The sequence below is a fragment of the Cricetulus griseus genome, chromosome 4 (genome assembly GCF_003668045.3).
Source record: "Cricetulus griseus strain 17A/GY chromosome 4, alternate assembly CriGri-PICRH-1.0, whole genome shotgun sequence".
Lineage (NCBI taxonomy): Eukaryota > Metazoa > Chordata > Mammalia > Rodentia > Cricetidae > Cricetulus > Cricetulus griseus.
In genome coordinates, this window is record NC_048597.1 from 170,717,292 (window position 1) to 170,743,850 (window position 26,559).

The 26,559-nt window shown below is 42.9% G+C and overlaps 1 pseudogene; it reads left to right on the forward strand.

The window, feature by feature from the left end:
- The first annotated feature begins 24,349 nt into the window (after positions 1 to 24,349).
- LOC100754684 lies at positions 24,350 to 24,868 on the forward strand (annotated as a pseudogene).
- Positions 24,869 to 26,559: the final 1,691 nt, after the last annotated feature.

Here is a 26,559-nt window from a genome sequence, read left to right on the forward strand (position 1 = left end):
GTCTTGCTTTCCTGGGAAGCCCCATTCCTAGGCACTGTTGGAGGCTTCTCTATAAGAATGAAGGGTCTGGTCGGGTATTGGTGGCATACGCCTTTAATCCCAGCACTCGGGAGGCAGAGGCAGGTGGATCTCTGTGAGTTCGAGGCCAGCCTGGTCTCCAGAGCGAGTGCCAGGATAGGCTCCAAAGCTACACAGAGAAACCCTGTCTCAAAAAACAACAACAAAAAATAAAAAATAAAAATAAAAATAAAAATAAAATAATGAAGGGTCTGTTTTTCATTGAAGTCCTACACTCAAGTCAGAGGAAGATGTTAAACCCAGCAAAATCAGCGGCCATTTGCCTCTCTGAGCTTTGTAAATTCCACATTGCCTCTTGTTTTTCTTGTGTGGGGCTGGGGTCACTGCAGGCTCTGATAGAAATGAAAAGCCTTTATCATCACAGAGGCTCTGGCTCCTGCCAGTGGGCTCAGGCCACAGAGCTGGACTGGGAAGTTGTTTGAGGGTATTGTTGCCAAGAGTCAGACCTGTGATTTGAACAACAAACTCACAAACTCAATCATGCTCAATTTTTCAATTTTTTAAAATAAGTAACGTTTAGGTCATAATTTATCCTTTTGGTATTTTAGTTATTTATTTTGGTTGGGACAAGTAATTTTAATTAAATTCATTCAGTGGACTTTTGAGTTATGGGAAGAGAAAAAATAAACTTTCTATTACCTGAGGGATTTTGTTTGTTTGTTTGTTTTTGTTTTTCAAGACAGGGTTTCTCTGTGTAGCTTTTTGGAGCCTATCCTGGCACTCGCTCTGGAGACCAGGCTGGCCTCGAACTCACAGAGATCAGCCTGTCTCTGCCGCCCGAGTGCTGGGATTAAAGGTGTGCACCACCAACGCCTGGCTTACCAAAGGGATTTTTGTGTGCAAATAGACACACATGCACACAGAGGTATAAACACATATACAACCATAACACATCAAACAGCAAGATGCCATTTGGGGCAAAAGTCACTTTATAAGCTATAACAGAATACTATTTAAAATAATAAAAAGCAACAATTTACATATTCTTAAACATTTCCCCACAGGATAATGTCAAAGTATATTAAAACATCTAGAAACTTGGCCTTTTATTCCATGGGCCATTTATGGGACCTACTATTTGCACTGTTAGACACTATTTCTATGGAGCAGTAAAAAATAACGTGGACCCAAAGTAGCTGGAATGAAATCCCAAGGGCCAGGCAGGGAAGTGCATCTGATATGATGTAAGATGTTGGCAGGAGGGGAAAATTGAGCTGAGTTTGCAGGGAGAATGGTTAGAGGTTTCCCAAATACATGGAATGACAAGGAACACTGGGTCCTTAGAGAAAGTGTCATCAACTGATGAGAGAAAAAGAATTAGAACAGGGATGGGATGTTGCTCAACTAGTAGATAGCTTGTTCAATCAATATGCAAGAAGCTCTGGATATGAACCCCAGCTCTATGTAAAACTGGGCATGATGGTACATGGCTGTAATTCCAGCATTCAGGAAGTTGAGGCAGCAGTTCAAGGTCATCCTCAGCTATATAGTAAACTTGAGACCAGCCTGGGTTACCTGACACCCTTCTCAAAATAATAATAACAACAACAATGATGATGATAATAAATTGTATTTTAATATAAATTATATGTTAATATAATTTATCAATATATCATCATCATCATCATTATTATAGCATTTGTTGGATGAATGAATGAATGAATGAACAAAGATGGACTGAGATATTCATATAAGGTCTTGGCCTGTTGGAATATGCCACTTCTTGGGACAAAGAAACGATATGATTTCTCAGAAGGATCCCAAGCAGATCCATGTCAATGGGAAACTTCTCTAACTACTCAGAAATGAATTATTTCCAGGTGTTTAAAAGAATTTCTGGGTGGGGCAGAAATCCAGAAACCTGAACTTAGAAATCATTTAGGTGGAGATCAGTGTAGTATCACCCACCTTAAATGCGAGCATTTGGGAGGCAAAGCAAGTAGATCTCTCTCAGTTTTAGGCCAGCTGGGGCTACATTGTAAGACCTTGTCTCAAAAAAAAATCATCTGGATGGAAAAATGTCAGGTAGAAACAAAGTCACAGCTAGCCAACTATACATCATGCTTCTGTACATAAGAGAAAATATTCATGAGAAGTAAAGCCATGGGCAACAAATACAGCAATAATTCATTCCCTGCATCCAAAGCATGCTTTAGGCTTGAGTTCTATGGACAGCCTTCACTGATTAACAGTTTTGTCATCCACACTCTGAAGGCAAAGGTTTTGTGCCCACCATTCAGTTTTCCTCTTCTGTGTTCTCTGCTCATAATGAATTGACAAACTATGAAAACAGTATTAGTTGCCAGTGGTTGCTATAACAAATGACCATAAACTTAATGGCTCAACCTAATAGTTTTTGTTTTTGATTTTGAGGCTGGAAGTTTGAAATCAAGCTGTCAGCAGGGCCTCCCACCCCCCACACACACACCCACACACACACACCCACCCCTCAGAGCCAGGAAGGAATCCATTTAGCTCTTTTGGAACCTCTGGTGCTGCCCAGCAATGCTGAGTGTCTCTTGCAGACACAGCCAGTGTCTGTCTCTAGATTACATCAGTTTCTCCGTGTGTCTGTCATAAATGTGGAAGCCAGAGGTCAACATGGAGTATCTTCCTCAAGCACTACCTACAGTCTTTCTTGAAACAGTCTCTCAATGAATCAGTAGCTCACCAATTTTTCTAAACTGGCTGGCTTGTGAGCTCAGGGGATCAGCCTGTCTCTGTCCCCCAGGGCTGGGCTCACTGACATATGTCAATATTTGCCACCACACCCAGCTTTATCACATGGGAATGGGGATCCAAACTCAGGGATTCCAAACTCAGGTCCTCACACTTATGCATTAAGCACTTTGCCTACTGAGCCATCTTCCCAGCCCCTTTGTATATAACTTTAAGCTTTTTAAATTTGCTTTTATGAGTATCGGTGTTTTGTCTGCATGTCCATCTATTGTGTGCCTGGTGCTTGTGGAGACCAAAAGAGAATATCAGATCCCTTTGGGTACTGGGAATTGAACTCAGGTCCTCTGGAAGAACAAGCAGTATTCTTCACCATTGGGCCATCTCTCTAAACCCTTCTTATACAGCTTTTAAAGTGTCTTTAGAGTTTGTCTGATGAATAGACTCCATTTTACCAACATTGAAACCCATGGTCGTTTAACTGTGAAGTCGCTCAACCCTGCCAAGCCAGAGCTTACACCCTCCCTGCATCCCTCCTGCCCCCAACCCCATTCCATTGTGGGAAAGATTTAGCAGCTTGTGGGTTTTGGGGTTGTCAGAGGCTTCATTCTTCTCAAGAATAGGTGTGCTGTTGGGGGTGAGCAAAGACACTTCATGCTACATTAGGCAGAGAGCACTAAAGAGGAGCTGATGGAAGAAGAATTAATTACAGTTTAACAATAATAATAAAAAGCAAAACAAGGGATTGAAATAAAATGGCCAAGGGAACAAATGGGTTTCTCGGAAGAATGGTGTCTATTCACCATGGAAAATTTATATGTAGAATAAATGCTTGGGAATTGGAACACAGAAAAGGCAATCAAAAGCCCAGGGAGGCTCCAGCAAGCTGGGGCTGCTTTTCATTGAATTGTCTCATTAGCTGTCTGGAGGTATAAATAAATTCCTCCAGTGTCTTTGTTGTCTGACAAGATGGAAAGCAGAATGTGCCTTGACGGGGCAGGGGGTGGGAGCTTGGGGAGATGGAAGTGACCCTGACAGCCCTTGGAACCCAGCAAAGGGCTGGGAAGGGGTCTGCCAGTGGGAAAAGAATGGTCAACAAGGAAGATATCTGTTTCCTTTCATGGAGATGGCAGCCAGCTGTGGGTTGCACTGAGGGGCCATGATCCCCCAAGTGGAGGAGATTCATTCAGAGGCCAAAGGGGGCCTTTATCATGGCCACTCAGCTCTGCATCACCATCACTTACTTATACAGAGAGCAAAAGACTGAAGCCATAAAGCATTGCTCAGGGCGCACTCGGCCCCTGTGACACAATGTCACGCTGTGACTGTCTGCAAGGCGTTGTTCATGAAACTTGTTACAATGAATGGAAGGACCAACATTTGTGTATAATTAGAATTTTGCAAAATAGGAGGATTCTGGGTAGATGGCAGTTTGTGACAAGATAGTTGCTTTTTAAGAATAGGCAGCTTCGTTGGGATTTAATTCATATACTGTATAATTCAGTAGCTCTTTTCTTTGCGTGTATGTGTTCATGTGCGTGCTGGTGTGCATACATGTGTGTGTAGTTAATGGAGGTCCAAGATCTGGTGCCTTTCTCAATCATTCTCCATTTTATTTTTGAGACAAGTTCTCTCATTAAACCTGGAGCTCACTGATTCAGCTAGACTGGCTGGCCAGCAAGCCCTAGAGACCTTGCTATCCTTGCCTCACCAGCACGGGGATCATTGGCATACACCATGCCCAGCTTTAAAAAATGGGCTAAACTCAAGCCCTCAAGCTGTCAAGTGCTTTACCAATAAGATGTCTCTCCAACTCTGATTCTGTGTGTTTTCTCTTTTAGTAGATGGTGGCATATGCCTTTAATCCCAGTACTCGGGAGGCAGAGGCAGGTGGATCTCTGTGAGTTCAAGGACAGCCTGGTCTACCGAGCGAGTTCCAGGACAGGCTCAAAAACAATACAGAGAAACCCTGTCTCGAAAAAAAAAAATGCCCCTTGGTACCTGGCTTATTACACTTAGCATAATGTCCTAAGGATTACCCATGTTGTGTTTGTGTTAGAATTTCATTTGCTTTAAAGTTTGCATCATATCCCACTGCATGAAGATGATACTGTATTTTCTCTATTCATTCACCCATTTATTAATGGACATTTGAGTTATTTCTATATTTGGGCAATCATGAATAATGCTTATGTAGGCATGTGAGTACAACTTTTTGTGAAAACTTACCTTTTAATTTCTTTTTTTTATTTTATGTGTATGTCTGTTCTGTCTGTGTACCAAGTACATACCTGGTACCTACAGAAGCCGGATAAGGCACCAGATCCCCCAGAATGGAGTGACAGATAGTAGTGAGCTGCTGTGTGGGTGCTGGCAGTTGATTCTGGTCTTCTAGAAGAGTAGTCAGTGCTCTCAGCTGCTGAGCCACCTCCTCCCGCCCCCCAGTTCCTTTCATTTATCTTGGCCCATCTAGGAATGGAATTTCTAGCTCCTATAGGAGCTGTGTTTAGCATCTCAAGGAACTGCCAGGCTGTTTACCAAAATGGCAGCACTTTAATTTTTTAATTTGTCAGTTTCCTCCAGAAAAAAACAATAAAACAAAACAAAAACCAGACAAAATGGTGAGGTTAGTAAAGCAAAACAAAAGAACAAAAACCAAAAGCCAAACTCACAGGTTTCTATAGCTGTTGTTCTAGAGGGAGGGTCTCCAATTCTGAAGCATCCCCATCCCCTGGTCTTGCATCTGACCTTTGGTTCAGACATTCCAGGTGAAGAATCTCGCATCTGAGCATTAACCAGCCATCTGGGAGCTTCTGGTCCTGCTGATTCTATGGTTTGAGTAGCAATACATTCCAATTAAACTGGGAGATAAAGATATGGTCACAGACTCCAAAATATACACAAGTGAGCACAAGTTATTGTGGACAGAAAGAACCTGTGATTTTTGACAATTGTCTGGGAAGAGGAAAAACTAGAGTCTGGTAGCCCCAGTAACCAACAACCAAAAAATTGCCTTCAGAATCTTGTTAGCTCAATCAGAGAGCATCAGATGCATCAGATGAAGGAAGTTTAGGAGACCAATTTGTACATGTGTGCAAGGGGATCCCTGGAAGATAGAAGATTCTGGAAGGTTCTGAAAGATGGAAGATTCTCAAAGGTTCTGGAAGATGGAAGATTCTGGAAGGTTCTAGGCTAAGTTTTATAATCAGTATAATTTTTGTTTTCACTGGCAAAATACCTTTTAGGAACACATTTCAACTGGGTATCCCAGGGACAACAGGAAGGCAGATGGGGCTCCAGACAGAAAGTGTCTAGTCACAGATACATTTAATATCTATCATTTTGCCAAAACACAAGTGAGTCTAGGAAATTTTGCCTAGCCTACCTTTCTTTTCTCAAAGAACAAGAATTGCCATTGTTAAAAGTGAGCAAAAGAAAGTGTCAGTTGGCCAACCTACTCAAAACCACTTAAGACAAAAGAAAGTAAGGCACAATGTACTTATAGATGATGAGGTATTCAGAAGACCTCCCCAAGAAAGGTTAACACAACCCAATATGTTAAACAAACTCAAAGAAATTAAGGAAATGATTAATGTGTGAAAGAACAGCACAATAAGATTAAAAAGACCTTAAAAACAAAGTCATTTGATTTAAAGAGAGCCTGGTCTACAAAGCAAGTTTCAGGGTGGCCAGGGTTGGCTCAACAAAACCAAACAAAAAAGAAGTCATTTGAGGAAAGAATGGCCCGAGAAGATAAATAGCAACTTACACAGAAAAAGAAATTAAAAAAAAACTTGATTTCCTAAATAAAGACTAACATACAAGATAATGTTCCCATTATCTACTACATTGCCCGTAACTGAGTGGACTAAGACACTAGCACTGTGACATGCTAGTGGATTCTGAGCCTCTGCTGGGATATCTGAGAACCCAGGGCCCAGACAGCTAGGATCCAATCTACTTCAGAGACCACGAAACGGCTCCCCTGGCAACGTGCTTGCTGTGCAAGTATGAAGACCTGCATCCCCAGCACCTACAGGGAAAGCAGAATATGGCTGTGCAAGACTGTAACCCCAGCACTGGGGGCGGGGTGGCCTGGAAACTGCAGCTTACTGGACAGCCAGTCTAGCCAATCAGCAAGCTCCATGTTGAATGATAGCTGTTTGCAACTGTATGGCTTAGAGACTGGTGGTTACACACAATCCTGCAACTGTTGGACAGTCAAGATAACAAAACAATCCCCTCTCCTTAAAACACCTTCTGTTGATAATTTGGAGTCATACTTTAGACCACCACTGAACAGAACCCATAAATCCAAACAATTTCATTTGGCAAATTTACTAAATGCTTAAAAATTAGGCAATCCAGTGTTACCTAATTTAGTGTATAATATGAAAAAGAAAAATTCCAAATTAAATTAGTCAATAGGTATAACAGTAATCCCCAAACTTAACAAGGGTCGAACTGTAAATGTAGAAAACATTGATACAATACTAGAATAGCCGAGCCGTTAAGGCGTTGGATTTAAGAAAACATCGATACAAAATGCTAACTTATTTGTATTTATGAAAGATATGATCACATATGAAGCAAAACCCATAGGAATCAGTGGGAATGCTGCTGCCCCACGAGAAGGAAATTCTGCAAAGCAACAAATTAAAAATTAACATATAAAAATCTATATCACTCATGGATATAGAGCAGCCAGGCTTAGTCGTGCATGCCTGTAATCTCCATGCTTGGAAGAGAAAAGCAGGAGTAGCATTTGAAGGCTGGCCTCAGCTATATAGCTAGTCCCATGGCCAGCCTTGGCTACATTAGGCCCTGTCTCAAAAATAAAACAAGGCTAAACAGGTCTAAGTAGGACATATAAGCCAGAAGGAAAATATAGTGGAAGGGAATAGCCTGTCTGTGATAACAAAAGGAAAATAAAGCATCTAGGCATAAACTTAGTAAGAAATATCCAGACTCTCCATGATGGAAAACACACTTGAAAGAAAAGACTAGACCCAAAGTCTGGAGGAGTTCCCAGTGTTAAGTGGTACCTAGTGGCTTAGATTCTTTTCTGTTGCTATGATAAAATATCCTGACAAAGGCAACTTAAAGAGAAAAGGGTTATTTGGTTATTTACAGTTCCAGGGAAATAGAGTCCTTCATGTCGGAGAAGTCTTAGTAATCCTGTCTTTAAAAGTTAAAAAAAAAGATTCATGTTTCTGAGACTCAAAACCCAGGCCTGTGCATGCTTGGTAAGTGTTCTGCATTCAGCTACATAATCTACCCTTGTCTTGGGGAAGCTTGGTCTCACTACACAGCACTCAGGCTTGTCTCAAACATGAGATTCTCCCCCTCAACATCTCCACTGCTGGTATTATAGATGTATACTGCCAGACTGTTTTGGAATTATTCTTGATAATGTTTTATTTGATGCAATGTACTCAAAATGATATCACTGTAATGTGTAACTAATGTAAAATCAGTAATTGGATAATATATGCCTTAGTCACTGTTCTATTGCTGTGAAGAGACACCATGACCAAGGCAACTCTTATAAAAGAAAGCATTTCAGAGGTGAATCCATTATCACCATGGTGGGGAGAATGGCAGCAGGCAGGCCGAGAGAGACAGAGGCCCTGGGCCTCTCACCCTCAGTGACACAGTCCTCCAATAAGGCCACACTTCCTAAAACTTTCCAAAGAGCTCTATTCTCAAGGAGCCAAGTCTTCAAAAATGTGAGTCTATAGGAGTCATTTCCATCCAAATCACCACAGTATATACTCATTTTATATTGGGTCTCTAAGTGTGTAGTTCACATTTAAATATTTAAGTATTTGTTTTATTATTGTATTTTATGTGTATGGATATTTTTCCAGCATGTATAACTGTGAACCCTACGCATGCCTGGTGCCCAAGGAGGTCAGAAGATTGGATACTCTGGAAGTGGAGTTAAAATAGGTTGTGACCTACCATGTGGTACTGGGAATCAAACCCAGGTCCTCTGGAAGAACAGTCAATGCTTTTAACCACTGAGCCATCTCTCCAACTCCATTTTTTTTTAAAAAAGATTTATTTATTTTTGTTAGTTCATATTTGAAATAGATCCCAACTTAATTCTACATTTTTATCAGAAGTGCTAAATCTGCATCGGTTTCCATAAAATTTACACACCAATGTGTTCCAGATTTCTAAGTTTCCCAACAACAGATTCAAATAATCCCTTTTATATTTAAATTCATATTAACAGTGCTGAATACCATTTAAAATTTTGTTCTTCAGTCACACTAGTCACTTTTCAAAAGCCCTAGATGTTGGCTTTTTAAATTTTTTTAAAATTTAAATTAAAAACAATCTTATTTTACATACCAATCCCAGTTTCCTGTCCCTCCGGTCTTCCCCCTACCCCCATCATTTCCCCATCCCACCCCCCATCCACTCCTCAGAGAGGGTGAGGCCTCTCATGGGGGACCATCAAAGTCTATCACATCATTTGGGGCAAGACCAAGGTCCTCCCCCTTATATCTAAGCAGAGAGAGTATCTTTCCATAGGGAGTGGGCTCCAAAAAGCCAGTTCATGCACTAGGGATAAATACTGGTTCCACTACCAGTAGCCCCATAGACTGCCCAAGCCCCCCAACTGACACCACATTCAGGGGGCCTGGTTCAGTCTACTGCAAGTTTTCACAGAGGTTGGCTTTTTGATTGATTGTTTTTTCTATATTTATTTTGTGAATATATGTAGGTGTGTGTGTGTGTGTGTGTGTGTGTGTGTGTGTGTGTGTGTGTGTGTGTCTATGGGCTGACTTGAGTGTCATTCCTCAGCTACCATCCACCTTGCTTCAGGAGACACAGTTTCTCACTAAGACCCAAGGCTTTCTGATTTGGCTGACTGGTTGACCAGCAAGTCCTGGGATCTGTCTAGATCTATCACCTCTCTACCTCCTCAGTGCTTAGGTTAGAAGAAGCTTCCTTGAACCCCACATTTTTATGTGGGTTCTGGGAATTTAACTCATTTCTTCGTGCTAACGCCTTAAGCATTTTACTGACTGAGCTAGCCCCCCAGTCCTCTATTTTTTATTTAGTCTCGAGGCTGTCATATATGCTCTTGTTTCCTGATCTCTTTCCAGCATTTGTTTCATTATCAAATGTGGCTACTATTCCGGGCAGAGAGGCTTTATAGAATTTTTTCAACCAGAAAAAAAATAACAAAATGGAAACATATGAGGAAATTTGCAGATTAAAGAGACTTATAGAATATCAAAGAGACATATCATCCTTTATTTGAATCAATATTCAAACTAACTACAAAACAAAAAGACTAGAAAAAATATGCGCTCCCAAATACTCCAGGTTGAAAATAATAGAAAGTTAATGTTATGATGGAACAAAATTGGCCTTGATTTTTTTTAATCATCCATTCATCTAGAGACAGATCTCATATAGCCCAAGCTGGTCTTGAACTACTAACATAGATAAGGATGACATTGAACTTTTAACCCCCCTGCCTCCATTTCCTGATTGCTGGGATTATAAGCATGCATCACTATACCTAATTCATGTGGCGATTGGTGGGGACTGAACCCCAGTCTGGGCTTTGTTCTTTCAAGGCTAGGACACTATCTACTGAGCTACACACCCAGCACCAGGCATTGATAATTACTGAAGCTAGATAACAGGTACACTAAAAACTTTATACATCCCCTGACGAAGCCTGTTCTGAGATACCCCAAATAGCAAAATGATGGAGCTTTTGGTCCTTTGAATAAAATGATATAGTATTTGTATAACCTGTGTGCAGCCTCCTGTCCACTTTCTACTATCTCTAGATTATTTATGATTTCTGTGCTGGCGTAAACTGGAGTCATCAGTGAGGAGGAAGCCTCAGTTGAGAAAATGCTTCCATAAGATCCAGCGGTAGGTAAGTCTGTAGTGTATTTTCTTAATTAGTTATTGTTTGGGGAGGACCCAGCCCATTTGTGGGTGGTGCCATCCATGGGATGGCGGTCCGGGTTCTGTAAGAAAGCAGGCCAAGTAAGCCATGAGGAGCAAGCCAGTAAGCAGTACCCCTCCATGGTCTCTGCATCAGCTTCTGCCTCCAGGTTCCTGCCCTGTTTGAGTTCCTGTCCTGACTTCCCTCAGTAATGGACAACAATTTGAGAGTGTAAGTTGAATAAACCCTTTCCTCCCCAAGTTGTTTTGATCATGGTGTTTTATCACATCAATAGTAACCCTAATTAAGACAATACCTAATTCTGAATAAATAGCTGTCATGATATACTGTTCAGAGAATAACTACAGCAATGTCTGTTCATGTTTACTATCAACACAATTGTGTGTGTGTGTGTGTGTGTGTGTGTGTGTGTGTGTGTGTGTGCATGTGTAAGAAAGAATAGATTCAAGACTGTCCATGATATCATATCGATCTGTATTTTTGAGTGAGAAACAGTGTCCCCAGGATGATACGTGCCACACATTTATGCATGCATGCGAGTACCATCTGTCACATAGGAGATGTCCCTACTCTTGCCATCTGATTCTCCCCCTCCCATAAAGCACAATATATTGTAGATGTATTTTTAATTTTGTGCACAGACCTATACCTCACAATTATGAAGCCTGTGTAGCTGTCCATCATATGGACATGTCAGATTTATCCTAATTACTCTACTATTGATTGATATCTGAGTTCTTTCCAAATGCTTCATTAATATCAGAGCTATGATGAAAATTTCTCTCTCATACATCCTTTCACATCATGTGGTTATGTCCTTAGGATAAGTTCCAGGAAGTGGAACTGTTGGGCAAAAAAAGCTTTAAAAGCCAGCTTTGAAAAGATGGGGCCCACAGCACCAGCCTGGGACAGGTGCCAAGCAGTTCCCTGCTTACTCCCAGCTCCAGGTATTCAGTACCAGTCCTGTGGCTATGGCACACTGGGCTTCTTCACTCCAGGCAGTGATCTGATTGGGGAGGACTGCGGTGGAATTCAGGAACATGAATTATTAAACAAACTTGTAGCTGATTCCAGTGCAGGTGGTCAGGGAGTCCATTGGTAAAAGACCACTTATCATTCCTGGCTCCTCAACAGTGTCTACTGGGGTGTTCTGAAAAACACACAGTCTTATCCAAAGCCCTGGGAAACATCCTTCTCAGCAGATATGAGACTGCTGGTATGTGAACATCCTGAACATGCAAAGCTGGAATGAGGCTACACCACGAAACAACCTGGTTACGGTCCTTGGCACAGTCTTAAATCCACACCAATTTTTGTGTGCCCTCTTCTTCCTCTCTGCATTTCACCTCACTTCTCTCCCAGGCAGCCTCATTGTCAAACTTAATTGTTAATATGGTTTTCTTTGTGCCAATTTAACATATGCAAAATAGTGTGCATTATGCATGCTAATCAGCCCGAGTTGGGAGTGAGCAAGCAGCAGAAACCAATTTTGGTTGTTTGAAACAGAAAACGAGTGTCTTGAAAGATGCAGAAGATAGACAACATGGTGCTGCATACCCGTAGAATTGAACACATGTGAGGTGGAGGCAGGAGAATGACAGGTTTGAGGTTACATGGTGAATTTAAAGCCATCATGGGCTGCCTAGCAAGACCTTGCCAAATACATAAAAGAAAAGATATTGAGCTAGATATGGTGACAGTCTCAGTACTTGGGACCCCAGCCCAGCCCAAGGAAGATTGAGAGTTCAAGTCCTGCTTGAGCTACATAGAAAGACTCTGTCCACCTCAGCCCCCATCCCTGCCATCAGAGAGACAGAGAGAGAGAGAGAGAGAGAGAGAGAGAGAGAGAGAGAGAGAAATTAAATACCTCTGTGTGAGCTGAGAACCAGCTTGAGGCTGCTCTGCTAGGGCCACCACCCCTAGTAATGCCTTAACACAAGCTGTAGAAATAGCTTTGCGGTGGGCCCTATGACCTTGACAGGGAGACAAAGGGACTCCACCTTCAACAGGCAGCCCACACACACACACACATACACACTTGCTTTTCATCTCTCCATCCCTCTTGGTTGCGACTCTGATGTCAGCCTAACTCTGAAGCCTTCCTAGCCTTACTCAAAAGAGCAGGGACAGCTCTCCTCCTGCTGTGTTCCTGCCTCTCTTGGTTTCTCTTGCTGTGCTGACCTAAGGTTGCCGAGGGTTAGAATCATGAGGGTGACTGGAAGAGCCACTTTCTCCCAACTCCGTGGCATGCCAGTTTCATATTACCATGAAAACTTGTAATACTTTCATGAGTACCAGAGAATACTTAACAGATACTGCCCTGAGGGGCTGGGGAGAAGGTTCAATATGCAAACTAAGAAAGATATAAAAAAGAAAATTGATAGTTGCTGTCATCCCAGTAGAAACTTTCCGTGCAATGTGTCTAAATGATTATCTGTAGGGAGAGACCCTGTATACCTGTACTGCTGACCACACCCAAAAGGAATGTAGAGGGGTAAGATTAAGAGCAAGGAGGAGAGGCGCTGGCTCTCTCTCGGGGTTCAGGCCAAGTCCCGGAGGCATCTGAGACTGGGCTTCTCCAAGTGTCGATCTGGTTATCTGCTTCTTGTGTGAGTATTCCCTATTAATAAATACCATTTAATAACTATATCCCATGTTTGATTCTGTTCCATATCAATTGTCATCTTATTTAAAGTAAGATAGGGTCCTACATACTGTTAAGCCTTTTAACTTAGATAGAAACATAATCATACGTCCCTTGTAAGCATGAGGACCTGAATTTGATCCCCAGAACCCATGTTAAAATGCTGGGCATGGTGGCATATGCTTGTTAGTCCTGCTGAAGAAGCAGATATAGGGAAAGCCCAGCCAGCCTCACCTAATTGGTGACCACGAGGTCAACGAAAGACCCTGACTCAAAGGAGGTGATGGCATTCCAGAGGATGACACCCAAAATTGTCCAATGGCCTCACGTTCATACACACACACACACACACACACACACACACACACACACACACACGAGAGAGAGAGAGAGAGAGAGAGAGAGAGAGAGACAGACAGACAGACAGACAGACAGAGACAGAGACAGAGACAGAGACAGAGACAGAGAGAGCTCCTGTCCTGAGAATTGATGACCCTGACAGAAGAACCCAAACTCATAGTTTCCTTAGCACTAAGTCTCAGCTCCTATGGTTTTGGCTACATTTTCCATTTGCATTAGTTAGGGGTTTCTATAGCTGTCATAAAACACCATGACCAAAAATCTATCAACTTGGGATAAAGGGTTTATTTCATCTTTCATCATTCAGGGAAATCAAGGCAGGAACCTGGACCCAGGAACTGAAGCAAAGACCATGGAGGGATGCTGCTTACTGGCTTGCTCCCTATGGCTTGCTCAACCTGCTTTCTTATAGCACACCAGACTATCAGCCCAAGGTTGACACTACTCACAGAGGGTTGGGCTTTCAAGAAAATGTACCACAATCCTGTCCACAAGTCAGTCTTGTGGGGTCATTTTCTCACTGATGTTCCCTCTTCCAAAATGACTCTAACTTATGTCAAGTTGATATAAAACTAGCTAGCACACCATCCATGTGTTGGTAGGTAGCCTCCAGGATCCATAGTTGTCAGATATTCATTTTGATTAGCAAGTTTCTCTCATTCTAGAATCAATGTCAAGCACCCTGCTGTGAGGGGGAACCAGGCTTAAGAAAAAGAAATCTAGAATACAACAATTAGAAGAGTAAAACCCTGGTGGCAAAGGGATTTTGTTTAGTTTTCTGGTGACAACTGGGGTCCTCTGGGATAATAGTTCTTTGGCAGGATTCAGGGGGTTTCTATGTAAAGAATTTGTAAGAACCAAATCCAGATTTTTCACAGTACATTTGAAAAATGTGAATCCTAGTAGGTCCTCTAGGAGGACCAAGCTGAGTAGAGGCATGTTAGGCTGATCCCTGTGGAAGGTTAAAGAAGAGAGGGAGCACTGGAAGGAAAGAGGACTGAATGGGGAGGCCCATAGAGCGGGAGCACTGGAAGGAGGGAGGACTGCATGGAGAGGACCATAGAGGGGAAGTACTGGAAGGAGGAAGGAGTGCATGGGGAGGACTATGTAGTCCAGAGCAGGCAGGAAAGAGGAAGAGGAAGGGTTGGTGCAAAGAGCACCCAGGCTATCAGAAAGCCTCTGCCAGCATGTGGAAAGCTCTGGGACCCATGGGAGCACCAAGAAGACTCCTACATAGGTTAGGAAGGTGAAGGCTAGTGCTCCTCCATGCTATCACTGTCTATTGACTGTCCAGAGAGAGAGATGAGGTCAGTTTAAAGGCTGAAGTGGCTGCCAAGGTATTGCAGCTGAAGGCTTACCATCACCCCACACTCTGTAGAAAACACCACATTTCTTCTTGGAAGGAGATGCAGGTGTCACTACTTCATGGATGCCACAACAGGATCTATCAACATTTTCACTTACAAGCCTTATTCTTAAAAAAATTTTAAGGCAGTACATCTATGTCATAATTACCTTAAACACATAGAAAAATATAAAAAAGGTGTCTGTTATCCCATTAGAGGTTTTTCTGCATAATAGATCTAAATGGATGTCATTGTATTTAAAAATAACATTGTGTCCCACATATAGTTTAAGTTCTTTTAACTTAAAATCTAGACAGACTCACATGTCCATAATTTCTATAAGCTTTTGTGTTTTGTAATTACCATGTGGTGTTCCTGAGTATAAATAGACCTTAATCTGTTTTAAGTGCTGCCCTGTGGCTCAACATTCTAGGTAGTTCAGATTCTCTGTCACTATAGGCATCACTGTAATGACAATCTAGGAACAAGAACATGAGTTCTAAGTCTCTGGGGATTTCAGGGCTTGCCTCAGCGACCCATCTGAAGCTCCCTTGTCTTGACAGTAAAGATGTATCCTATGTCTGTCAGGGTCCTGCGGAGACGGAGAACTAGGTCCTCCTCTCACAGTTTAGGGAGACCAAAGTCCTTTTTTTCTGATTCATTCCTGTCAAGAATTGTGGCCTTCTTGGGTTTTGTTGTTTGTTTTTATGATTATATGTTTCTGCCACTTTATGAGATTTAACCTCCAGTTCCCTTCAAGGAGAAGTGAGGGAGAAAACTCCGCACCACTGAGGACCATTGGTGGAGCTGCATCATGGCAAGAGTGGCCTCCCAGCCTTTCCTGGGAACAATCTCTTGGTAGCCCACAGTGTCTTACTCTCCATGACTGTTTGGAGGGCTGGGTGCCACAGGGAGTCCAGAGATTACTAGTCCATTCCTCAGACCTCTCTCTGGATGCTGGAGTCTCTTCCCCAACACTCTATTCCTTGGGTCCTCTTCCACACAAGCACAGAACCTGGCTGATCCACTGGCAAAGATTAGTGAGGCACACTGCTTGAAGACGGGATCATAAGCTGCAGGAGCAGAAAAGCAATACAAACTAGGCTCTCTCTGTGCTAGTTACTTCTCTCACTATTGTGACGGAAGACCCGACAAGAAGCAATTTAAGAAAGGGTTGGTCCGGCTCACAGTTCTGGGGGATGCTTTCCAACACGGTGGAGAGGGAGTGGCGGCAGGAGCGCAAGGTCAGATGGCCCACATGGCATCTGCAGTCTACAGGAAATGGAGCCAGGCCATAAGGCTTCAATGAGGCCCCTACCCCCAACCCCGGTGACCCACTTCCTCCAGCAAAGCCCTACCTCTTAAGGTCCTTTAACCTCCCCCAGAACACATCCAACTAAGGACCAAGGATTCAAACACATTTGCCGATGGGAGACATTAACACTGAAACCACACCAGTGTTCCTCATTTCCTTACAAATAAAGTTTTTCTGGATCAAGTGTCCCTTACCCCACAGGACAGTTTTCATTGTAGTAGGTTCAGAGCTTTTCCTACCCTTCTCCCTGGGGTTGAAGCTAGGTCCCTGGCACTTAATGTCAGACAAGTTCTTACTGGTCCTCCATCTTTATTCTGTTTCTCCTGACATCTGTTGGGCTGAACATAATCCTTGCCGACCCCACACAGACATCCTCTGAGGTGTGGCAAATTCCCCATCTGCCAAGCAGACCACCATCCACGCTGGCTGCTGGGCAGCCTCCTTTTCCTACTTTCCTGGGTTTTCTAGGTTTTCTCCTGTAAACATGTAGCATTTTCGAAGTCATAAAAGTCATCATTAAAACATGCCTTTAAGTATCTGTCTTATTTCCTGAGTGGGAAATAAGTGGGGTCCTGTCTTGGGACCTGGGACATGCTCTGAATGAAAATCCTCACTTGCAAGTAAAAGTAGGACAATTCAACCTCAATAGATGGCTAATAACCCACCTAGGGATGTGATTATCAGGTGTGGCTAAAGATGCCTAGAGGATGCTCTGACTCCATGTGTGCAGGAAGGTGACTGGGCTGTGACTGGGCTGTGACTTGGAGTAAACAAAGCTTCCCTGCCCTGCTGTGTGCTTTACAGAAAAAGCAGGGCTGTCTTGCCAGGCAATGAACTAAATACACAGTGGATCAGCAGAGAGCGCAGCCACCCACTTGGGAGGACCCTGACTATGCAAATGTGATCATGCACACTACTTTTTCTTGTCTTCCCCTGAAATGGATGCTCAGCTTTGAGATTATGGTCCCTGTAGTCAAAACCCAATTTTTTCCTGGGTCTCTGACATTGCCCAGAGTAGAGGATGACATGGGCAATCTGAAGAAGCTCTGAGTGTCTGGGTCAACACAAGTGTGGGAGTGGAGCTTTAGACTAATGAGTCCAACCTGCGATAGACCCCTCTAGAAAATGATGTGGCAATTTGTGTCAATGACCTTTCAAAAGTCCACACCCAAAATTCAAACACAGATTTATGGTTAAACACCCAAAATGTTTTTTTTTAAAAAAAGGAAGCAACTTCAATGTTTAATAACAAGAAAAAGAGATGAACTAAGTCATGGTGTACCCTACATTGGCCCAGTATGGAGACATTAAAACGTTTTTCAGAATATTTTATGGTGAGGGGGACTACTCACAGTGCAGTTAGTTTTAAGAATTAGCATCTGGGCACGAAAGAGATGGCTCAGTCCAAAAAGGGCTTGCTGCACAAATATGAGGACCTGAGGTCTATCCTCCAGAACCCACTAGGGAGAAAAGTGTGGTGGTAAATATTTATGATCCCAGAAATGGGGAGGTGAAGGCAGGCAGATCCCTGGAGCTCACTGGCTACCAGCCTAGTTTACTCAGCAAACTCCAATCCAATGAGAGACCCTGGGATAGGGCTTAGGGTGATGGCTCAATGGGTAAGAATGCTTACTGTGCACACATCAGGGCCTGAGGTCTGATCCACAGCAGTCACACACAAATGTGGATATGGACACAAGCCTCTGTAAAACCATCACTGGGGACTGAGACAGGAGGATCCCTATAGTTTGCTGAGAGACCTTGTCTCAAAAGAATAAGGCCAACCGTGATAGAAAAGGACATCCAATTATCTTTCTCTGGTCTCTGCACACAGATTTACACATAAGCACACACACATGCATGGACTACACATAGAGAGAGGGGGGCGGGAGAGAGAGAGTACAGGATGCTAGATTCACAGAACAGCACTTCAAGGTTGTCCTCTGGCCTCCACATGCACATACATATACACATGCATGCACAGGTGTGCCCACACAAACTTGCACACACACATATGCACCTATAAACTTACTGATAAAAAGGAAAGAATTAGGATTCAGAACTGTGTATGCAACATTATTTTACTTTTGTGGAATCAGTACATGCAGATCCCCAAGTAAAATACTAAAAAGAAACATGTCAGCTCTTTGTAACTAGTGATTTTTTTCCATCATACTCTTCACTACTCATGGACAGTTTTGTTTGGCATAAATTCCATTATTAATATATAGCAATTGCCATCTTACCATGTTGTTTCATATTGTAAACTTTTCTACTTTTTTAAATGCTGAATATTTCTTTATATGTATCTCAATCTTTTCCTAATCCTATTTAATTTTGCCATTAGAAAAAATAATAGTAATAAGGGAATGAGGAGATGGCTCAGTGGTTAAAGTACTTGCCATACAAGTGTACAGTTTGGGTCCCCCCAGAACCAACTTAATGCCAGGTAAGCATGGCAGCCTGACTATGAGTCTAGTGCTCAGAATGTGGAGACAGGGGGTGTCCAAACCAAGCTGGCTAGGGACACCTGCCATATTAGTAAGCTTTGGGTTAAAATGAGATACACTGCCTTAGTGACTAAAATGGAGAGAAATTGTTGACATCTGATATCAACCTTAGGCTTCCAAATGTACATGCAGACACAAGTACCCACGCAAGATGAACTTGCACACACACACACACACACACACACACACACACACACACACATACATACACACACATACATATACATACATACACACACAAACATGAAAAGAAACTATAAGGTGAGCATTGAAATCTATGTACCATTATATTATGACTTAAATGATTCCCTGATGGTTGTTGCTCTTTACAGTGTGTGTTTCAAATAGAAGGAAAACCATCCTTGAGGAAAACATGCAATGTGGAGTGAGAACTCAAAGATTTTCAACTACTGCTTTTGTGTGTCTTTCTATCAAGAAGAAAAACCATTAGGCTGGGACCAATGAAATGGCTTAGTGTGTAAAGGAGCCTACCACCAACCCTGATAACTGAGTTCAGTCGCTGGATACACATGGTGAAAGGAGAGAATCAACCACAGCAAGCTACGCTTGACCTCTACATGTGTGCCAACACACACACACACACACACACACACACACACACACACACACACACACACACACACACACAATGTAATAGAAATACCATCAAGCCTGATTGGAGGAAGTTGAAAACCAAGATCAGAACAGACAGCAGAAAGTTACTTTAGTTGAACACACAGATGGAATTCTGCCTTTCTCTTGGCTGCCATGTGAAAAAGAAAAGTTACATTCCATAGATGGCCACTGTTCAAATATTTCCTAAGTGTCTTTGAACTGATTTCAAATACTGTCAAACTCCTTAAAACCACAATGAGGCCATAAGGGCCCAAGGAGTGGAGAGGGGAGACAACTTAGGGGGAAGAGTTCTTTGAAGAGAATGGGGGACACGTGCCTTCTTTGAGAGATGGGGTGTGTGGCTTTAAAGAGAGCAGCCATGTAGAAGAGGCTTGGACACAGAAATGGGCTCCTATTCTTGTCTGGAAGAGCTGAAAAGAACAAGGATTACAGCTCTCCTGAAGGCCAGAGAGAGAAGAGTCCTTTTACAGAAGTACCTGTCAGAGGATCCCTGCTCCCAGCCTCTAACACAGCCCACCCCAAGAGGGACCAGAGTTCCAGGTTTACAAGAACAGAAGCCAGAGGCATGTTAGTCCCTGCTGGAAGCTCCCTGGCAGCAAGCCCAGGCTGATGAGAAAGATTTAACTTTAAACAGATTTCCAGATTTCTTGTTATATGGTAGTGAAATTCCAATCTAAACCGAGACTGTAGAACTTTTTTATTTATCATGAGTGTTATGACCAAAAATGTCACAAGACTGATAAATTGTTGTCCACTGCTTTCTACCCAGGCCCCTATAGACCTATACATCTATGAAGTACATTGCCCACTGTAAACAAACGACTTAGCTCACCCTATGCAGAGAGCTGACTGCCCAGAGGACATCAAGGGTCTCCAGAAAACCCTTAAGATAACCTAGAAAATCAGAGGGGTGGCACGAAAGAACATATATGAAAAATGCTGCCCAAGGGTTGGGAATTTTCACTATGCCGTCATGAGGATCCGAGTTCAATCCCCACACCCACGTTAGCCACGTGTGGTAGCTGTGTTTATGTTGTATTACAATGGCTAGGGATTTGGAGACAGACACAGGCAGATTTCTGGGACTCCCTAGGAGCCAGCCTAGCTATCCTGTTTTAGGATCCTGTCTCAAAAAAAAAAAAAAAAAAGCAAGGTAGATAGCTTCTGAGGAACAGCACCTAAGGCTGACCTCTGACCTCCACATTCACTTACATGCACGCACGCGCGCACACACACACACACACACACACACACACACACCACACACACAGAGAGAGAGAGAGAGAGATAGAGAGAGAGAGAGAGAGAGAGAGAGAGAGAGAGAGAAAGGACTGATTTTTTAATCAGAGTTAATAAATGAAATTCACAGTTTGATTGATGAGTGCCACCTGTGCCAACCAAAATATAGAAGAGACTACTGAACAGATGGACTCCGGAGTTCTTTAACAAGAAAGCAGTGTTTGCCAGTAACTAGTTGGACTCACTAGGAATTGGTCTAGCTTATTTTTTTCTCTCCATCTCTCTGTCTCTGTGTCTCTGTCTGTCTCTGTGCAGCTGCAGCTTTCTGTCTCTTTCTAGGTTAGTCAGTAAGGGATCATTCACAGTCTTGCATCTTGATTTCTGTGAGGCCTTTCTCTCTTCCTGCTTTGCTCTGGGCACAGGTGGGCATGCGTCAGGGACAAGGGTGGATTTATAATCCCTTGACAGAACTTCTCACAGTGTCTTGTCACCCTTGGAAGGGAATCTGGTGGCATTCCCATGAACTTTTTTCAGATTCTGTCCAAGTTAATAATTATTTTTTCCAAAGAGCCCATAAAATGGGCATACATTTATTTATGAAGTACCTTGTACAAAACCTGAGCAAGCACATCTCAAATATTTATCATTCCTTTCTGATGAAAACATCCAAAATCCTCCTGGCTTCTGTGAAAAGTACAGTTCACTATCATTATCTAGGTCACCTTACTGGGAAGGCTTTTTATGAAGAACTTGGAAGGTGACAGGGAGCTGGCTTTATCAAATGTATGCAAGACAGAAGAGATAGTGAGCACATTTGAATGACAATAATTCTTCTTTTCTAACTTGCAATCCAATATGTGGACACATTTTGACATTGAAAATGGAAATATCTCCACCCAGAACAGTGGCTCAGGGTTGATTGAAGCAGTGGTTTGTTTTGGTTTGTGCTAACTTGCACAGCCCATTAGCAAGGTGGCTCTCTGGTCACCATCACTGGGGTCAGCTTTCTGTCTCAATTCCTCATTCACTGTAATGACATACCAGCTCCTTCTCACAAATTGCTCACAACCTTGCTGGGCCAAATATGACTCACTTGGGCTCCCCAAGGACTCTTACTCCTTCACCCACACCACTGCAGTGGTCCTTGCTGTGGTTCCACTAGGTTTTAATGCCCTGGGCATCACACTAGTTCCTGTCCCATTATCAGTCTCCCTGGAGCTCTGTACCAAGTGTCTACTTGTTGCTGCATCCAATTGCCATGCCTCTCTGTGCATAAATATCCATGTATTTCCCACCAGTATGAATCTCTTAGGAAGGAGCATCAAGACTGCATTGTTTAGAAATTGAATTGTACTAGTGCTGGGTGCGGTTGGGTATGCCAAACAAGAATACAGAGCCTGTGTCTATCCTATTTACCTAAAAGAATTCACTTTAAGTTCCTGGATATTGAAAATGTCCTAAGAGTATATTGGTGAATTTTATATAGGATAAAATTAACTTTATAAGGATTTTTGGATGTTGGATGATTCTTCCTAATTGACCTGTTTTTTAAAAATAAATGGTGGGGAGCAGAGAGATGATTCAGGGGTTAAAAGCATATACTGGTCATGAAAAAGAGCTCAGTTTGATTCGAAACATCCACATAGGGCAGCTCACAACCACATAGGGAAGCTCACACACACATAGGGCAGCTCACACACACATAGGGAAGCTCACACTCACATAGGGCAGCTCACACTCACATAGGGCAGCTCACACCCACATAGGGCAGCTCACACCCACAGGGAATCTCTCTCTCTCTCTCTCTCTCTCTCTCTCTCTCTCTCTCACACACACACACACACACACACACACACACACACACACACACAGGGAAGCTCACATACCTAGGCAGCTCTCACCCACCAGTGACTGCCACTCTGGTCTGGAAACTCTGACCTCTGTGGGAAATCTGCTCTTGTGTGCACATACCCACATGTAGATCACACTTGTACACATAATAAAAAATGAATCATATATATCATATATATATGGATTCATGGCTGGAGAGATGACTGAATGGTTAAGAGCACATACTTCTCTTGCAGAAGACTTGGTTTCAGTGCCTGGTACCCACATAGTAGCTCTAATCATCTGTAAATTCAGTTCCAAGGATCCCAGTGCTTTCTTTTGTCTCTGTGGGCACCAGGCACATGTGTAGTGCATGTACATATACTCATACACTCATACACATAAATAAAAATAAATAAATCCTTTAATATATGAATTACTATGAAAGTTTAGTGGCATCCTACCTTTATTTCACATTTCTGTAAGTTATTTTTAAACTTTGCATATTGCCTGGAGGTTTCTAAAAAAGGCCTATTAAACATAGAGGAGCCAATGTATTTTTTTACATAAACCCTCTGTAACAAAGAAGAAGCCACACCAGTTTTTATTCTTAACAAGCAAACACTAGAAAGAAAACAAATGTCTGTCAGCAGGTGAATAGATCAACAGATTCATCTGTCTTCACACTATGACCATTCAACAGTAGAATGGAATTCACTGCTGATACCATCAGTAAAGTGAATTAATATCAAGCACATTGCACTAAGCAGAAGCCAGAGAATGCACAGGTCTGGTCCAGGTTATGTGAAGTTCAAAGGCAGTGGCAAATTAAAGTTCACTAAAGAAATTAGTACAGTTCTCATCTAAGGGGTGGGGACTGACTGGGAAGAAGGGATAGGGAACTGGCAGAAGTTGGACAGATTCTGTTTCATGATCTACAATGTGGCCACTATACAAAAGAGCATACACACACCAAAGGCCTGGAGCTGTCCTCTGAAGACCTGTGCATCTTTACTATGTATAAAAAAATACCCCTGGAATAATTGTTATTCTGTATATGTGTGAGTACACGTGTTCATATCCATACAAGTGCATGTGGGTATGGAGGTCAGAGGACTACATCAGGTACATGTGCTTTTGCAAGTATGTATTCTCGTGTGTGTGTGTGTGTGTGTGTGTGTGTGTGTGTGTGCAGCCCAAAAGATCATCTCAGGTCTTTTCTTTTTGTTTGGAAACAAGATCTCTCACTAGCTTGAAACTCATGAGGTCCAGACTTGCTGGCCAGCAGGCCCCAGGGCTCTGCCTGTCTCCACCTCCTGAACACTGTGATTACAAGTGTGGACCCCAAGCCTGCCTTTTAAAAAAGGGAATGAATGAATGAACAAACAAACATAGGTTCCAGGGATGAAATTCAGATTCCCATGCTTGCAAGACAAACATTTTACTGACCAAGTAATCTCCCTGCTCCAGAATTGTCATTTAAAGCCTTTATTTCATACCAGCATCTGCTCAAAAACATATCAGGCTGGGGGTGTGGCTCAGGTGTAGCACACTTACCAACATTTGTGAGGGTCTGGGTTTCATCCCTACCACTGTAAATATACATATACACACACCAAATGAGTATATTTCCACCCTGGTTTGCAGTTCAGTTCCACATCTTTCTTTGGCAAAATGTAGTTTTAGGGGTACTAGGCTTAGGTATTTGGGTAAGCCTGTTTAGGAAGTTCAGGTCAATTCTGGACCTGGCTAAGCGGAAGGGGTGCCATCATGGGTGTTGACATTCACCACAAGGACTGAAAGGCTCAGCGCAAGGAGCCCAAGAGCTAGGATGTCTATCTGCAGCTGCTAGTCAAGCTGTACGGGTTTCTGGCCAGAAGAGTCAACTCCACCTTCAGTCAGGTTGTGATGAAAAGGTTATTTATGAGTCCCACTAACTTGCCACCTCTGTCCCTGTCCCAGATGATCCCAAAGATGAAGGTGTTGTGGGGACAGTCACAGATGATGTACGGATTCTGGAAGTGCCCAAGTTGAAGGTGTGTGCACTGAGGGTGAGCAGCCGGGCCGGAAGTTGCATCCTCAAGGCTGGGAGCAAGATCCACCTCTGACCAGCTGGCCCTGGAATCTCCCAAGGGCCTCCATGCTCCTATCTCTTCCTTGGAAGGGTAAAGAGGTACACCGACATTTTGGCAAGGCCCCAGGAACCACACCAAACCCTATGTCTGCTCCAAGGATTGTAAGTTTGAGCATGCCAGCGGCAGAAGGGCCAGCCATGGCTACAAAAACTAACCCTGGATCTTACTGTTACAAAATAAAAGTTCAATTAATCATGCAATGGGGTAAAATTTCATAACTTCTGTTGGTAGATTCATATGAGGTAACGAAAGTACAACCTTCTGCTTCCAGATACCTCATCTTGAGTTCTGATCGCTGTAGATGTTTTTGTCTGGGCTTAAGCCAAATGCAGTTTTCTCCAGCTTTTTTCCTCAGAGTTCCATTCACATCCCATGCCAATCATGAAGACTGGCTGGCCAGCACCAGCTAGGAGCCTGTGTCCATATCCCTGTTAACTCGGAGCAACCCCACCCCACTGCAGACACTCTGAGTAAACAACTTATTATGATAAATCTTTCTGCCAAAAGCCACTGAGCCTCACCGCCACATGTGTGCTTTACGCCAGCCGCCCACCTGAGTTAGGGCCCAAATTAATGCACAGAGAGACTTGTATTAGGTACAATGCTGCTTGGCCAATGACTAGGATTCTCATCTGTTAGCTCAGTCTTAATTATCATAAATCTATATATTTTATAAGACTTATAGGACACCTTATTGGCGTCCCTCCTTGCCGGTGGCTCACATCCCGCCGCTGGAGGAGGAAGGGGAAAAAAGAGGGAACTTCCTGTTTCTCCTTGCTCAAATATGAGTCTCGTTGCTATGTCACTTCTGGCCTGGATCACTACTTCTCTACTACATTTCCCAGAATCCTCTTTGACTCCTAGTCCTGTCTAACTTGCTGTTTCATTGGCCAAACAGAACTTTATGGGACAATCAATAAGATAAACATACACAGAAGTACTTCCACCATCACAACTCGTGGAAATGAACAGAACAAATGTGACTGTCTGTCTGTCTCTATAGTGGCCTTGATTTGCTACCAACTTGATGTGAACAGGGAGCAGGCTTTGCAGGGCCCACCTAGTGACTCATTCAGGACACCCACCTTTGTCCAGGATGAGAGCTGGTGTAAACAACAGCCCGTTCTCCAGTCCTCCTTCTTAGCCATAACACCAACTACAACCCAAATGTGAGGACAACTAGACTAATGTCCCAGGGGTATTCATTCACTTGAGGCTTGATCAACACAAGTCAGTGGAACTAAGGGGAGCACGAAGTAGGATTCCCCACCTGGAGTTGAGACGCCCAGTTCTGGTCACATGTTCTTTCCCTGCTTAGCATAAAGGGAAGTATTAGAAGATATGCCTGTTTTTAAGAAAGGTAGACTGAGTCATGAAGCTTTTTATGTAACACAGAGGAGAATGAGGTTCACCCAATAATCTCTTGGTTAGAGACCTTTTGTTAAAGAATTCTGCTGTTTGCTCTTTTGTTCCACACATAGATTTAAGAGAGCCACATTCCTTGTGACTCCTTCCAAGTGAGGCAAAGGAAGTTGTAGGCAGATGGTGCACAGCCCGTGGGGTCTGTCATGGAGAGTAAGGGGAGGAAGAGTCAGGACTCTTCTCTTTTTAAAGAGAGCTATTCAGCTCTGACAGAGAATGGGAAAGGGTATGGATAATACTTTTAGTCATTTATTTTACTTCATTTTTTTATTTTTTTCATGCTAAATTTGGTAGCAAGTAAAGCCTTGGCCAGTCTCTCAGGGCTCACCATGGTTCCAGGAAAGATAATCTAAGTCTGGCGGGCCCTGAAACATGTCTGTAGCATTTTAGCAAATACTACAATGTTCTGGAGAGCAGAATAGT